The following is a 14,004-nucleotide window of genomic DNA, read 5'->3' as shown; positions in this document are numbered from 1 at the left end:
GTGCGTGAGCGCGTGTGTGTGTGAGCGTGTGTGCGTATGTGTCTGCGCGGCCGGCTGCTCGTCCGTCCGTCCGTCCTTCCTCTAGCCTGCGGCTGCAGATTAGCCATGAGAGCCAGAGGATCACCCCCGCTCTCTGACAAATGAGAAAAGCCACAGTGGCCCTGGCCAAAGTGACAGGCCAAATGGAAGCAATTCCTCCCGAGGCGGGGGAGAGCAGTTGTAACTAGGGCCTACTATGCTACTCTAGACAGGACCCTATGTGTGTGTTTGCCTGCGTATTGGCTATAGAGACTTAACCCATGAGACAATTTTTTCTCCTGGCGGCCCCCGTGAAACGGTGTGTGTTGCTGACCTATGGGAAACCACATCAGACGCATATGACCATGCACCTATGTGGGAGGGGGAGCATCCATGTGCAATCCTGGTAATGGCTGGTGTTTAGGATGTTTTCAATTTTACATACTAATAAAGAGCAGTGCCAAGGAACGTCAACGCAACCTCGCTTTGGATTCTTGTGGCTGTTTGAGTAATTAACACTGAGCCCTGATGGATTAAATGCAATCCTGATGAGATTGACTATTTCTGCTGCCGTTAGCATAGTGACCTGCTAGCAACAAGACACTATCAGGGGCCAAGGGTAGCAAGATGTGATATGAGCAAATAAATGTGGAGGGTGTTTATCCCAAACCATCTAAATCAACAAGACCGATGGATGTACAGTGTTTGAGTGAATAGGCCTAAAAAAATAGTGGCTCAGGGTTGAAGGTTATTCCCACCAGCGTGTTGGTCAGCATCTTGAGTTTGTTATGGCTATCTGTCGAGATATATCCAAACCTGCATCTAGACCGCATCTTACCTCCTTGTCTTCAAATATCTCTGTTCTCCACCCTTCTCCTTTTTCTATCACCTAGGGCCAACTGGATCAGACTTCACTTTGACACAGCCATCATAATTCCTCCACGGCACAGGAATCAATTATAGCTGAGCACCATTATTTCCAGAACGGAGCTAAACATTAAAGTTTAAAAATTCGAAATTATTAAAAAGGCATGCTCTCAGGGACCCATACAGAATATTTACTGTTAACAAATAACTTAATAACTTCACTCTGAATTATTAATTCATGGCTCACGTTGGCTCTGCAAGACTTATCTCATGGTTAATATCTCTGCCTTTATACATTGTTAAATATGCATCACTTCTTGACTGCTCTATTTGAGCACTTGGCAAATCTGTCAGAGCTTTGTGACTTTATTAGAAAATCTGAGCTGCAATTTTGGCTGTTGACATAGTGATTTAAATATTCTAGTCTAAAACAAATGCTTTGTTGATAGATAAAGAAAGGGATGTGGTTTCTTCTGGCATAGCTTGATACAGTAGATCACTTTAACTTTTAAGCAAAAATGTCCTCAAGTCAGCTTTGTTTGAGTCGCGTTTGTGCTAATGAGGTGGTTCTGATTGGAGCACTTGGGTCATGTTTTTGATGTTTTTTCTGTATCAATCTTTTTGTAGGTGAAATTTGATTAATCAGTCATTCCACTTGAACTTGAAGTAGAAAAGTATTTGACATATGACAAGGAAACCTTGCAAGAAAACCTTTGGACATTACACTTGGCTCATTAAAGTGCAGGTAATATAACTGAATTTCATTTATTTAATTCAATAGCTCTTCTTTTAATCGATTTAAGTTTCCTTGCTCATAAAATCAATATTGCCAAACCAGACGGATTTCTTGGTTTTGATGCAGATTTGCAGTCTATAGGCTATACCCTGTCCTTAAGCCAGTTGCTGCTGATGGCACCTCTCATTCATTACCTCAGGGTATGTACACAGAATATCACCAAGGGGATTTATTTTCCTGTTGGCATTTATGCTCAATTCAAGTTGTTGGGTTTCTACAAGATTAATGTTATTGCTGACTTGTTCTAATATCCATTGCAGCAAGCAGCAAACATTATACAATGTTGTCCATTACAGGTTACACATACAGTAGTCCATGAAATGCAAATACCACTCTATACACCCTCCTCAGATATGAATGGAATTTAATGGGCCGGGGAAAGATTGAGATTCAGGAAAGTCCAAGTGCTTGCTCTTTTAGCCCCTTCCAGCTGAGTGAATCAAAAACAATGTGGCAGAACCTGAAATAGTTCACAGCTTTAGAAAAGTCCCCAGGGCCCTTAAATTGGCTCTCAGATGAGGGAAAAAGAAACAATTGCCCTTTACCTCCGAGGTTGCACGTCATCTCTCTGAAACTCACTACTGAGCAGATTAAGGTCAAGTAGACCATCCCCCCCCCCCCTTTTTCCCTGTTCTCTGAAGGGAGCAGAGAGAGGGCAAATAAAATGATGACAGGGAAGGATTGAGAGAGAGAGAGCAAAGGTAGAAACTGGGATTTTGAAGGTCTTTGAAAGAGGTTTTACACCCATGTCTGGTGGTTTTCCTCTCTCACTCCCAGAACTGTGTTGATAATGGCTGCTTGTCAAAGTGGATGAGCCCACCTGCTCTTTGTAACTCAGTCCTGCTGGTTCATCTCATAACCTCAACATAAATATGAAAGGAACGCGATTGGGGGTTAGTGGTCATGGGTTTTGGATGTCATGGCCCCTTAATGTAGCTGTAAAGGTATGGAAGGTGCCCTTCTATGGAAGGGCACTCAAGGAATAAAGACATGGACATTAGGAACCTGTCTGGTTCCTGCCCCTAAACTGCCTGAAATACAGTAGGCCAGCCTTCTAAACCACACTGACCCCACATTTCGGAGATAACATAGACCACTATGACGCTAACACCAAATTATGTCATTATGTACCCACTCGTCACAGATGATAAATCAATGAAACCAAAGTGGCAAGCCTGCCAATTGTAATTACTGAATCAATTGACACACAATTAAGTCTTTTGTTTCAGTGGAGTGTCCTGTCAATCAGGAAAGAGCTCCTGCACGTTCAGTAATGTGCGAGTGAATGGCATAACATTTTGCCTTTCCATGTCAAGGGCACAGTTACGAAGTCTGTTAGCAATTAGGAACTATAATGTGCTGAGTTGAGCACGGCAACAAAATAGGCAGCAATTTCTTCTGCTCCTGTTGAAATTATGCTTATCAGGTACCTTGCCTTAGCAAAGGTGAAAGGTTGTCCCGAGTAGGCAGGCAGCATTTCTCCACATAATTGAGAGAAGTTTGGATTTAATTGTATAATTAATCTTGTCGAATTAAGTTACACAGAAGTCCGACCCCTAAATTAGGCAGTCTGGAATATTTTAAATTGCCTTAATGTGAAATCTGGCTCCAGAATGCACTTTGTTCTCTCTTGATGGTATGAGGTAAGTTTTTATCCACGGTGAACACGGCATGCTGTAATAACCTGTTAGCAGTTCTTATCACGTTGTTCCTTTTTATATGATTAATTTCCTCAGAAAGTAATTGCAATTTCAAAGAGAGCCAAATTTTTATTGTATAGCTTATTGTGGGCCAATGAAGAGAAAATACATAGACAGAATTCATGGTAATGCTCATCAAATGAATTTAAACATAAGTCTACGTTCTTGACAATTGATCTTTTTGATGAGGGTTTAGTTCTATAGTTTATTCTTCAGTTGAGAGTTGTTCCCCATTTGTTGATTGATTGATTAACATATTTAGTTTGCATTTAATACAAATCACTTTGTGTTCCAAGTGGATTAACTTGACTTTTGGATTATCCTGAAGTTATCACAGTTCAGAAGCGATTTGTGTTAGATGCGAATGTGGCTTGTGGCAGCATTAAGGTCCAAGGTAGCGCCAAGGGAGGCGCAAAATAATTTTCTAAGCGCAGCTTTCCCTTTCCTTGTTCTAATGAGCATTTTGTTCTATTTCGTATAGGCTTCGCCCTCTAAGGGCTACGCTATTGGGTTTATCCCTTCGCGCATGCGCAGTCGTGAAGATTTTCTTTCCCGCCCTAGCGTCCAGCTCGGGCCTCAACTACGTCCGCATTTACTGCATATATACAGAGCGGACCCGTTGTTCGACTCCCAAAACATCAGCTTTTTCTTCAACTAATGTTCTAGGAGCAGGTGGCCCGGACCTTAGAGGGCTACGCCTATACTAATAGAATCTGGAGTTACCAAAGTAACTAACGTTCTATTTCGTATAGGCTTCGCCCTCTAAGGGCTACGCTATTGGGTTAGGGCGAAGCTGATGTAGTCAATGCCACCTGCGGCACAAGGTCCACAAGCCGAACATACACCACATTGCCCCAGCAACAATGTACAGAGGCTAGTCAGAGTCATTCTTCTGACAAAGCCTGCCCTGCCAATGGCGTGGCCGGAAAGGTTCATGTGGCCCGCAATATGATGCAGTAGTACAATGATTAATGGGGGTTAAGCGTGATTGATCCTGTCGCGCATGCAACGGAGAGACATGATTACCTCCGTGCGTGCAACATGATTATTATACTAATAGAATCTGGAGTTACCAAAGTAACTAACGTTATCTCATGACTGTTTAACTATACAGTATTCACATGCTGGAAAGTGTAAACAAAGGGACTTGTGCCAAAACGATTATTTGATTAAGTGATTAAGTACTTTCTTTGTTGACGATATGACTCTCAATATGCAGACAACCACTTAAAGGTGCTTTAAGCAATGTTGGGTGATGGCATTTCTTGTTGACGAAGTATTTTCAAACAAAACAAGGCTAGCTTTTCCGCTTTCACAGGACGGAGATTCATTTGCAGCCATCAGTGAATAGACATGTTTTCAAGAGCACATACAGGGCCCTATCTTTCACCCGGCGCAGCGCAAAGCCTGACACAAGTGTCTTTGCTACTTTAAGACCAACTTAGTTGTTAATGTCCAGTGCAGATCCTACGTTGTCTATAAAGCCAATCCACCTGTGTCCATTTTTGCGCCCATATTCTTACAGGGAGGTTTGTTCATGTGAATTCTTGGCTTATTGCTAGCTTGAGGCAGCGGGAAGTAATCGCGCCATTGACCACCAAAAACCTTGTTTAAAGTTAATCATTTTTGTTATTTTAACAGCACATTAGTAAAATGTGCCTAGGCGTATGCACAGCGTGCACACACTATGTTACACACACACACAAGGAAGCAAAGCAGCGCACAAACATACAGAAGATTACATATAAAATATGATGGTGCAAATCCGCCATCATAATAGCAATGCGCCATAGTACAAACAAGCCTGGCTTATAAAGAGAATGGGAGATGACACGCTGATTGGCTTATTGCATGTTACGCCCAAAACACACCTATGAATAAATGAAGACACTAAGTACAACCCTTTTGAACCATGCGCCTGGTGCCCGGACCCTTTTTTCCGCCGTCAAACTAGTAAAAGTGGATTTGTACACACCCTAAACGCACCTGCGCCATACGCTTTGCGCTGTGTGTTTAGATTGTTAGAATAGGGCCCACAGACTTAATGTATGTATTTTCTCTGTAGCAGATTCATTGATTACACCCTTGCACGTATGCATATGAATTGTGAATCAATAAATGGCACCTGTACAAGAAAAAACATTTTTAGAAGTGGTTTTGACGACATTGTCAGTCATACCTGTAATTATTAGGACCTGTTACTGAAAAGCATCCTTGCTGGTGATCCATAATAATACCTGCCGAGCTCTGTCCTATAGAAGGTCAGTAATTCTCTCTCCCATTGTGCTGCAATGTAACAAGTTGTAGGGTGTCCATGTTATGATATCATAACCTTGTCATAAATCCGAAGGCTCAAACTCCATCTCTAAACGAATTAATGCACCACACAGTATCTCAGCCAGATAATCTTGTTTTAAGTCATAGTTAGGATTTCATCTCACAGCAGTGTCTCACAACAGACTTTGCAGAGATTAGAAACACTGGAGTGGAGATTTGTTTTGGAGAGAAAACCCAGATGAGAGCGTCACACGGGAAGCGATAAAAAGTCTGGAATATCAATGAACTGACAATAATCAAAGATGGTGATACATCACTAGTTGCATTTATATGAATTTAAACATGTACTAATCTATGGCCAAAAAAACTGCTGACATTCTAGTGCACCGTGTCTATTGTTCAGCTTGCTACAGATATGTGTATATTTTCTATATATTATTTTGCAATTGTGTAGTTGGCTCAACAGTAATGACATTTGTATTTACTGCAGTATGGAAATGAGAATGCATGTCCGATCGTCTACTGCCTAGAAAGTGGGAGGCCCTTGGGGTATTTGCCAGCATAATTCTCTTCTTAACACAACGACCTTACTCTGCTACTGTTGTCAGATTTAGTAACAGTAGACGCATGAGAGGAGCTGGTAGAAAAAAAAAGTCTCCTTCGGCTTGTTTGAATGCCAACTGTGTGCATGAGCTTTCAAAGGGCCCTCTTTTATGTCTGTGACGTATGACTTGTTTCTGTGTAGACGGCATCTCGGGGAGAGAAACGCTACCCCAGCACAACGCTGCTGTCACCCAGAATACAGATGGAGAATCTGCCCTTGTGCACTCTCCCTGAAGTACGTACTTACATAGATAGCTCTATTCTGCACTTGTGTGTGTGTTTCCGTGTAGTGTACTTTCTGCAAGTGGGGAGACGTTCAGATGCTATAGTGGAGTATTCTGGAGTGTGATTATTTTTAGTGTCTGAGTTTCTCTCTGTCGCCGTCTCTTTCTGTTACCAAATTGTGGCAGGTATCTCTGTGATAAATTCATTTTTGGTTCATGGCAGAATGTTAGACTCTCAGAACTAACAGGGTTAGAGATGTGGTTTTGTACTGGTAATTATTGGGATTTTTTTTGTCCAGAAGGGGTGTACCTTCCTGTCCCTTTAGAGAACATCAGGATAGTGTTAATGCAGTATGGGAAAGTGGTCTCAGACTACAATTCTGGCCAACATGAAACTCAACAACCTTTAACCTTTCCCATGATATTTGGCAAAAAGGCATTTTTTTCTGGGACAGTCCATTGCAGCATACTGCTGTGAAATAGAATCTAGCTGATGTTTTAGGACTTCCATGCTTTATTTGTCTTCTTCTTCTTTTCCCAATCCGTCTTTGATTGTTCAGGGAAATCTTGTGAAATGCAAATTGGGCCAAACCGAATGTAATTGCTGCTGTGTGATGATTACGAGAGAGAACTAATGATGTCCCAACACCGGGGTCAGGTAGGGTTTAATTAGAGGAGGCCCAATCAGTGTCACTTCACTCTTGCGCTCTCCTGTTCCCGGTGCCTGCCTGGTGCTGTGCCAACTCGCTCTCCAAGAGAGTTTAAAGAAATGGGCTGCTGATGTGTGTGTGTGTGTGTGTGTGTGTGTGTGTGTGTGTGGGGGGTGGGGTGGGGGGGCAAAAATGAATGTAGCTAAGTTCCTTTGTTAAGATCTGGCCTGTTTTGGAAATGGCGCCCCATAAGAAGCATGGCCTGTCTGCAGATAAAGGTGGAGGTTAATGAACGGAGCAGAATGGAAAAGATCCTCATTCGTGCTCCTGAAAAAATTGGTCCATTGTGGGAAAAAAGCCCTATGGTGCATTTAACTAAACCCATGCACAGTGGCACATACTCTCATGCTAACGTCAGTAGCAAAATAAAACATTTCCCATGCCTTTCGGTGTGATCATGAATTATTGTGCTGCAGGAATATGTTGTGTTACTGAGCAGATTACTCAAACAAGGAGACCAGATTGGACAGATGAGTGAGACCAGCCAAGGAGAATAACTGTGGCCAACATTCCTGATTATCCAATCAGCGCTCCAAAAACATCAATTCCATCTCGTCAATAGATAATTAAGACGGATAATTGGCTGGCTGCGCTCCGGGCAGACGAGTACTGCTGGTAAAGTTCCATCGTTACCTCAGCATTGTACACACACACACACACACACACACACACACACACACACACACACACACACACACACACACACACACACTCTGAAGGTCAACATTATGTAATAGGATGGAGCAGAAAGGTGGAAGTACTATACCTTTAGTGATCCAAATGGATTTGGAAATTGGGCATCTTTTGGAAATATATTATTCTACAGAAAACATTTCCAAGCATTTAAAATTCCCATATTATGCTCATGTTCAGATTCATAATTGTGTTTTGAGGTTGTGCCAGAATAGGTTTACATGGTTTAATTATCAAAAAACACCATCTTTTTGTTGTACTGCACATTGGTGCAGCTCCTGTTTTCACCCTGTGTGTTTAGGTCTTTTTTAGCTACGAAGTGAGACATCTCACTTGTTTTAGTTACAGAGTGAGACATCACACTTTTATACTATCTTTGTTGGGCGTCGCACATGCGCAGTAGCTAGGTAAGGTCACATCAGCTTGATAACTTTTCTCCAACTTTGGTCAGTACAAGGCAGGATTAGCTGGGAGACTTCTCCTAAACAAGGGCACAGTTGTGGAATACCTGCAGAACAGGGACATGTAAGTAGTTATTTTGTAGATTATGGTGAACTAGTGAGTGTTGTAGCAGTATTTTGCCATTAAGAATGAGCTAACATGTTAGCGCTAGCATGTGTTATGGTTATCATGGCCTCATCTCGGCTAGAGATTTTTTATTTTATTTTTTTATACTCTATTAATCCCACAAGGTGAAACTACACTTTTCACTATGTTGTTATTACACACATTACACACAGGCCTGAATTACACACACATGCTCAGGACCTACACATGCACTAATGGAGAGATGTGAACTGGCACCTCTCCAGCTACCAGTCCACCACCATACTTTGGTCCGTACGGGGATTTGAACCAGCAACCCTCCGGTTCCCAACCCAAATCCCTATGGACTGAGCTACTACCACCCCCAAATGGTGGTGATGTAGAAAGCCGTGCAGATTAGAACAGCTCACCTGGAAACTGAAGGCAGAGGGTATTCAGAAACCTGTATCTCACTCAAAACAGCATGGATAATTTTTCCCCCAAGTTTGTATGCGTGTGAAAGCACAAGAGACACAAAATAACACCCCCAATCCCAGATAAAGTGATTTTTTTCATATTATGGGCACTTTAAAGTATCCTCCATTGACCAGTGTAGTAATATTTAGAAAGACTATCTTTTGAGATCTTTTATTGTCCAAATGGAGAGACCGGTCAGCTGATCATTTCCATCTGGTACAAACCACTGCGAAGGATTATCTTGCTTTGCAACTAAAAGCCCATTTTTTTTAGCAGGGCACAACATGACCCTATAGGGAACCATTTTTCATTTGTATTATCATCCCTTTAAGATCCACGAGTGTCTGTGATGTACAGGGCAGCAAATTTAAAGGGACAGGGCCAGAGATTTAAAACATTGACCTGCCCGTTCTTAACAGCTGTGTGCTAATCCATCTCATTGCTCTGACTGTCCTGCTGCTTTTTCCTGCTCTGGTGAATAGCAAGGTCCTTAATGTGTGAGATCAAGAGGAAAATAAGGCTCTCCAAATGGAATCAAATCACACGGAGGGGCTGCCCGGCTCTCAGGAAAGGCCTCTGCAGCATTAGGGCCAGAATAAGACAGAGCAATTGGACTGTAATTCCCTTTCCAGCTATTAGCCTGTCACAGCTTTCCGTTTGCTCGGTTCTCTTCTCTTCCCTCTCCCCAACCAACCGGTCTTTGATTAATTCATTAATTCACAAACAGAACCCGAGTCACATCTCAACACTCGGTTGACTCAAATTGGATGCAGGGTAACAATCAGTCCCTCCCACCCCAGACTGATCTGACATATAAAAAAATACAACATTACTGAGTAAATAGATCTTTGTCCATTCGGCCTGATAATTTGTTGCATTTTCATGTTTTATTTATGCTCAGAGAAGCTGCCTACTCTCGTATATCACAAACCCAACGAGGCAAGGCCAGTAAGGGGGTATTGATTTGGGTTGACTGTGCACCCCTCCACACAGCCTTACCCCTTCAGCCACTGCTACGCCCCTTGCAGTTTGTATTTGTCTCAAGCTTTTAGCCCTCTAAACCTTGTGCATTGGCTCTCATTCAATGGTCCCTTTTCTTGGCTCACACACACAATCCCATTCCCATGCATTCAATATTCCCATTATAAGCTCATTAGTCTAGTCATTGTTTTGGGCTCATTAATAGGTTATCCATCGCCTTAGACACCTCTGAATTACCATGTCACAGTGCGGCCCCTTTGTGAACATCAACAGTGGGTGGATTTGCTGAGTTGTATGAGCGTGTGCGACGTCGTCTTTCACTTGTGTGTGCCACGGCGACCTTGAGTTAGCTGACATGCCCTCCCCTCTAGAAACCTGCTGACACACTTCATGTAGATACACATGCACCCATATATGCATACACTGAAGTCCTCCCTCCTTAGCCTAAGTTCCCCACCCACTCGCTCCCAGAAGCTTGTCCATCAGTGATGCGGGAGACAGCAGAGCGAGCGGGCAGGAGTGCTGGGGCTGAATCAGGGTTTTTAACATGCGAAGCAGGTCTTCCTGTGCGTACATATTGATCCTCTGAGGGCTCCCAGGCCCCCTTTTTCTTTTTTTCCCTGGCAGTGGAGGCCATTCATCACCAAGGCCATGACTGGAGAGCTCAAACAGCCGTCTCTGTCAGAAAATGGTCTGTGCCGGGCTGCGCCGTGCCACACCGAGCTAGCTTCTCATCAGGAGGGATGAAGCCTTGACACAGTGGCTCATGGCGTGATCTGTTTCTCTCATTCACAGAATTGTCCATAGCATCCTGGTCAATGCAAAGTCATGCCTCTATAAAGCCAAGCTTACCTTAACTGCTCTATGGGATTGCAGCATTCTACTCTCACCTAACAGGTTTTTATCGATTTGCAGGGAATAAAAAAAGAATTATAAAAAGAGGATGCCAATTAAGCTGTTTGCTCTTTGGTAAAAGTAACTTGTCTCGCTGACAATGATTCCCCATTTCCACTGTAGGTTAATTTAAAAAAAATAAAATAAAAAATCGGCACTCAAAGAGAACATATGAATGTGAATGTCCAGGTCATGTTTATCTCTGACATAAACCTTTCCCCTGGCTAGTGATTTATCCTCTCCTGCAGTCTCCCTTCCTTCCTGCCTCCTGCCATACCTTGGTCCTCCCCCACACCCTCATGGTTGATTGATAGTGACTTTTGATGCCATGGGGAGATGTGCATCCCAGCTGAGCTACCGAGGCTGGAGCCTCAGCCTAAGTATGGGCCACGACAAGGACAAACGGGGAGAAAGACAGGTGGTGGGAGGGAGCAGAACGGACCATGGCCTCAGCGTCAGATTTGTTTTAAATAACTTTGAAAGAGGAGTTTGAATCGTCTCTCTGGGCTTTAGCTAATCTGATGTGAGAGGATGCCACACTGAGGCTGATAGAACACAGAGATAGATGAGGGGAGGGAACGGCAGAGGGAGGCATGGAGGGAGAGAGAAAGGGTAATAGAGGTGCTCACTCAGCTGGTGGGAAATCTGCCCTCTTCATCTTTTCATCTCTTCAGCCTCTCTTTTTCTCACTTTGCCCCTGCCTCCCTCACTCAGTTATATCCATTTACCACCAAGCCCAGGCCCTCTTCTCCTCTCTCTTTCACACTTTGTGTCACGCTTCCTCTCGCCTCCCTCCATTTCTCTCCCCGTCGTCCCCTTCCTTCACCATCTCCCCCGCCTCACCACTCCCTCCCTCTGTCTTTCACAGACATTTTAGGAAGTCACAGCCTCTCCCTTCCATTTATGAAATTGCTCATGTTATTTTCTGCTCACCCCCCCTCTCTGTGCCCAGCTCTTTCTCATAAGTCTTAGTGGATGCATCCTCTCTCTGCAGATAGTCCCAATCCTCCATCAAGAAAGCACACAGCCGAGTGGCCAATGCTCCAAAAAAAAACTAAAATTCATCCAGAGGGTAATATTCTCAGACAGCACAACTAGCCCCTGACACCATGACCCAGCCATAACACTGAACATTCATTCTTAATCCCCACCCATGGCCTCTTGTTTACCTCATTGCCCTCTGGCCACTGTGAAAAGGCACATGCTGCCCCATTTTTCCCATGGCTGTGTCTTTTTTATGGCTTAATGCGCTGAGGCCATCACTGTTATGAGTGTTGTCTGAGTGCTTGTATAGTCAGAGAGATTTACAATGCCTCAAAACATTTTTATTTCACATAATGGTGAAGCACTGCATTTTTTTCAGGACTTTGGAGGACAGCCGTAGCAGCATTTTGAAATTCTGTTAAGAAGAGGATTGACTTTTTAAGGTTCTCAAGGCATCAAGTTTTTGACCAAAGGAATGAGGAAATTGATTAGGATAGCATTAATGTCAGGATTTGGGTTCAATGTAGCTACATTTTAAATTTGCATTCATTGATTTTCTGGCCAGTTGGAAGCAGTGGAACAAGCTGTAAACACAACACTGACATAATATCACATTATGAAGTTAGAGAGAGCAAGTTTCCTTAGCTACACATCCAGCTGATGTTAGGCAACACTAGCATTCATTTGGAGTCGAGTTTCAGTTCTGTTTCAATATTGTTTCCAACCTGTAGGGGGATTCAAGAGGATTTGTGCTTTGGTGCCTACTGTAAAGGTTGATAAGTAGCTAACTAATGCTTGGTCTATAACGTTAGCTAATTCTTGGTGGGTAACATAAGATTACGACATCATTCAACCCGCTCAGTTATTTTTAGTATGACTGTTTTGACCGCGGTTAACAACTCTGGGCAAACCCACAAATTCATCAGTAACTTTAACTGTTTAGATAACTGTCTGCCTCACTCTCCTGGCGCTGCAAGGCTTCAGTCGGGATGAGAGCTGACGACAGCCCGGCCCTGAGGCACATCCACAGTCAGCCCCCAGCCAGCAGCTAGCAGCCAGCCCGGTCAGCACTTAACTCCGGTGCTAAGGACGTTAACAGCAGAAGGATAACTCTAAAAGTGTTTGAAGGGGTGTGTCTCTGCCTCCTCACTGCTGGAAAAAAAGACATGAGAGAGAGGGGAGACCAAAACATGAAGTTGTAGACAGTTAAACCAAAACAATGAGCTTAAAGTTGCCAAGACTCTCTACAGAGATGGGGAACCTGAAGAATCCCTATGACAGACTACTATGTGGGTTAGGTAATATCAAAGTATTTATCAGCGCAGCTTTAAGTATAGTTAACTTTTAGTAATTGGATGTAGTAACCCTAAATTAACACAAGAATTGTTATTGTCTTACTCCATTTTTTCTTGTACTATTTTGCGGTTCTTTTTAATGTTGGTTACCAAGAATCCTTCTGGACATTAGCTTAATTATAGTAATTTGTTAGCTAATGAAGGCTAACTCTCTATGCCAAGGTAGGCTGAATATATCTCGAAGCTACTGTATTGAATACATAGATAATATTCATCATTTCTTTCAGCAAATATTCCAAAATGTCAGAAAATTCTTAAAACAATGTTGCATTATTAGTATAATCAGGTTATTTTAAACCATGTAACCTTAGTGAACTGCTACCTTATTCATAGTAATTGGGTGTAATGTGCTGTGCATGTAACCTTACACAATGGAATGGCCCCATTCGAATAGGAATATAAGGATGCGTGTGTGCCTAACCCGTAAATGTGTGCATGCAGGCGCGTACACGTATTTTTCAAGTTAGAGTGTGATGTAGAGCAGAACAGACAGAGAGCCAGACAGAAGGAAGTAAGGAATGAGTGTCAAATGGTAAAAAAAAAAATCCAAGGGAACCTTGATGGTGTTTGGCTTGCTGTGGGTGGGTGAGGGATGGCAGTGCAAGGGAAAGAGAGAGATTGAGTGAAGGGTATGTGTGTGTGGCGTGGGAAGGTGTGTGAGTGTGTGCGGGGGGGGTGTAGAATGTGGTGGCCTGTCCTTGTGCTTCCTCCGCTCTTCCTCTCTCAGCCTTCTCCTCTCTCCTCTCAGCCTGTTTCTGGCTCATTACCCCCTCCGCCAGTAGACTTCTCCCTGGGCGGCAGTGAAAAGAACTGTCCTCTGTCGCTCTCATCGACAGCCGCAGCCTGAGTACTGCCCTACCCTCCTGATATTAATCACACACACACACACACACACACACA

At 43.2% G+C, this 14,004-nt stretch overlaps 1 long non-coding RNA gene across 1 annotated transcript in view; it reads left to right on the top strand.

Moving 5' to 3' along the window:
- The window catches only part of LOC116670166 (uncharacterized), a 6,700-nt gene extending 5,326 nt beyond the window's left edge, over window positions 1–1,374 (top strand). The window contains exon 4 of the long non-coding RNA XR_004326950.1: window positions 912–1,374. This is a non-coding gene — a long non-coding RNA (uncharacterized LOC116670166). The remainder of the gene's footprint in view (window positions 1–911) is intronic.
- The last annotated feature ends 12,630 nt before the right edge of the window (window positions 1,375–14,004 follow it).

This window comes from Etheostoma spectabile, chromosome 20, assembly GCF_008692095.1.
Source record: "Etheostoma spectabile isolate EspeVRDwgs_2016 chromosome 20, UIUC_Espe_1.0, whole genome shotgun sequence".
NCBI lineage: Eukaryota > Metazoa > Chordata > Actinopteri > Perciformes > Percidae > Etheostoma > Etheostoma spectabile.
The sequence above is the reverse complement of the archived record's forward strand: the minus strand, read 5'-3'. Positions and strand labels throughout refer to the sequence as shown.